Source organism: Bos grunniens, chromosome 6 (assembly GCF_055505025.1).
Source record: "Bos grunniens cultivar Pamir isolate PY7600 chromosome 6, Bosgru_T2T1.0, whole genome shotgun sequence".
NCBI lineage: Eukaryota > Metazoa > Chordata > Mammalia > Artiodactyla > Bovidae > Bos > Bos grunniens.
Window position 1 is genome coordinate 6,196,303 of NC_141170.1, and position 3,658 is coordinate 6,199,960.

Consider the following 3,658-nt stretch of genomic DNA (forward strand, 5'->3'; position numbering starts at 1 on the left):
GAATGTTCACAGTAGTTTTATTCATAAGAGCCAAACATAGGAAACAACTCAAACGTGTTTATTGAATAAACAGATTGTGGTATATTTGTACAATAATACAGTGCTTCCCTTGTGGCTCAGTGGTGAAGAATCCACCTGCAATGCAGAAGAGCTGGGTTCAATCCCTGGGTCAAGAAGATCACCTGGAGAAGGAAATGACAACCCACTCCAGTATTCTTGCTTGGAGAATCCCATGGACAGAGAAGTCTGGTGGGCTACAGTCCATGGGGTTGCAAAAAGTTGGATACGACTTAGTGACTAAACCACCACCACCATAGACAATAAAATAGCACTGAGGAATAAAAAGGAACAAACTACTGATACATATAATAACATAGATGAATCTCAAACATATGATGCTGAGGAAAAGAAATTAAGCATAAACAAGTTATACTGTCTACCACCATTTATTTACACAGTCAAAACTAATATGTAATTCCACTCTAGAAAAGGCAGCACTAGTCAATACTAAGTGTCTTGGTCAGCTCAAGTTGCTATAACAAAAATACCATAAACTAGGTGGCTTAAACAACAAACATTTCTCATAGTTCTTGAGGTCAGATAATCCAGGATCAAGGTGAAGACAGATCTGGTGTCTGGTGAGAGCCTTCTTGCTGGTTTACAGAAGCAGATCTTCTCCTTGTATCTTTACATGGTAGAGACAGCAGACAGCTCGATAATAAGGGCACTTACCCCATGGAAGGAGGAGCCTGGTAGGCTGCAGTCCACGGGGTCGCTAAGAGTCGGACACGACTGAGCGACTTCACTTTCACTTTTCACTTTCATGCATTGGAGAAGGCAATGGCAACCCACTCCAGTATTCTTGCCTGGAGAATCCCAGGGACGGGGGAGCCTAGTGGGCTGCCGTCTATGGGGTCGCAGAGTTGGACACGACTGAAGTGACTTAGCAGCAGCAGCAACCCCATGATGCGGGCCTAATTATTCATGACCTAATTATCTCCCAGAGGCCCCACCTATTGGGGGTTAGACTTCCAACACATCCATCTTGGGGAGATACAAACATGCAGTTCAGGACACCAAGAGAAACCAGATCTGTGGTTTCCTAAAATTGTGAGTGGGGGACATTTGAATGCAAAGGGACATGAGGGGACTTTGGGGGAATGACGGGATTGAAACTACATCTTGAGTGTGCTGGTGATTCCATAACCGTATACATCTTTCAAAACTCATCGAACGGTGCATGTAAATGGGGGAATTATTTTATGTCAATTATATACTAGGATAAACAAGATAGTGGGTCCAGCAGTGGGGATAGGGAAATACGGAAGGGAGGAAGCCTAGTCACCGCATCCATGTCGCTATTGTCTGCAACTTGTCTTTCATGCATAGTAAGTGGGTGGTTCTGGTCACCATGCCCACGCTTTCTCTGCTAGCATGTATTAAAGCTCAGTACAAATAGCAGAGAATTCTCAGTCTCTCTGCCCAAAAATACCTCATGCTTTATGGTTCTCTGTTTTTGTACGTCTGTGTTTCTTTTTGTTATCTTTACTCCCACACTTCCCTGGCTTTCCTGGTGGCTCAGAAGGTAAAGTCTGCCTGCAGTGCAGGAGACCCAGGTTTAATCCCTGGGTTGGGAAGATCCCCTAGAGAAGGAAATGGCAACCCACTTCAGTATTTTTGCCTGGAAAATCCCATGGATGGAGGACCCTGGCAGGCTACAGTCCATGGGGTTGCAAAGAGTTGGACATGACTGAGCAACTTCACTTCACTTCACTTACCCCCACACTAGTCCAAACACACCCAGATAGATAGAAGCTAGATAGGTGAGAGATGGATAGATAGATAAATATGTTACTCATCTGGTTTACATATAAATCCTGTCAGCCATAAGCTTAGCATAGCAGACAATGAGATGAAAAAGCTAACTGCTACAAAATATTAAGTGCAAAGAACATCTCATATTTATTTCTAAAAAATTGTATGTTCACCAAATGAGCAAGCACCTGGAGAAGGTGGAAAAGAGTGAGGCAAGCAGAGAAGCAAGTAAACTGGTCTTGGGAAAAATCTAGGAAATCTATCCATTGAGATAGAAAGAAAGAAGGTCTTAAAATAGAGGTGTTTAGGAAGGATGCTACAGAATGGGTGGCCTTTTGCCTCTGCGTTGAGGGAAATAAAGTGAATGGGAGGGGAGGAGCTTGAGGGAAAAGGGGAAACTTTGTGTCAGTCTCTGCGAGCCGTGGGCGATGAAGGCACGGCAGAAGGGCAGGGGTGATGCTGCGTGGGATCAGCTGTGGCTGAAGTCATCACTGATTGATGGTTCCAACTCGTCTTGAGTCAAAATCCATCTCCTCTGAAAGTGCTGGTTCTCCTCCTTGCCTTTCATATGCAGGCATTTGTGCATTTTGCAAATGCAGAAGATATGTAAGATAGATACATAAAAAAAATATATATATATATTCAAGATATACATATATATATATATATATATAAGATAGTATAAGATACAGAGAGTTACAAGATAGTAACACCCTGATGTTTCTCACAGCCTAGAGATATGCAGTGTGTGTGACATGTATATCTGGGTTGTGAGAACAGCAAAGCGTTCCTATCTTTGTATTATGATAAGCCCCTAAGTTGTCTTATTTCCAGTTTAATATCTCAACCTGCAGCTGTTCCTCAAAGAGCTGCTGTTTGGCCATTTTGGCAGCTCTCTCTTACAGATAGATAAATAACAATAAAAATATTGGTCATACTTCACAGTATGTGGTGGCTAATTTTATTTGTCAGCTTGGCTGGGCCATAATTCCCAGACAGTTGGTCAAGCATTGCTTTTGATGTTTCTCCAAAGGTATTTTTTTGGAGGACAGTAACACTTAAACTGGTGGAGTTGGGGTCAAGCAGATTGCCCTCCACAATGTGGGTGGGCCTCATCCAATCAGTCGAAGGTCCTAATAGAAAAGACTGACCTCACCCATGAAAGAAGGAATGCTACCAGCAGACTGCCTTTGGATTCAAACTACGACTCTTCCCAGGGTCTCCAGCCTACTGGCCTGTTCCATCAGAATTTGGACTCACCAAGCCTCCACAACTGCATAAGCCAATTCCTTAAAATAAGTCTCATAGATTGATGGATAGATAGAAAGAGAAAGAAAGAAAAATAAATATAAAGATTAGACATACATCCAATCCTTTAAAATAAATCTCACAGATCAATAGATGGAAAAATAGATACAAAGATTAGAAATAGAGATTGAAATACAGGTAGAGACAAATCTTTGGTTCTATTTCTCTGGAGAATCCTGGCTAATACACTTTACAAGAAGTACTTTCACATAAGGTAAGTGAATTATGGAAGTCATTTGTGCTAATCAGCTTACATAGCCTTTTCAAACATCTTTCACTTGGAAAAGAACATAAAGATTTTTGATCTCACTTCCAACTCTCCTAACTATAATTTCCAGACTTCAAACCCCACAGACGCCACTGACTTCTCAGGATATCTAGTTTATCAATATAGATCTTAAATGAGTTACAGAGGAATATTAAATATCAATTCCTTAATAGCATTTTTATAATATAGTGACTAGAAGTTTGTTTATTCACCAACTTTCCCTCTGATCATCAAATAAAGTGGTGTTTTTCAAATAACGCAGGATTT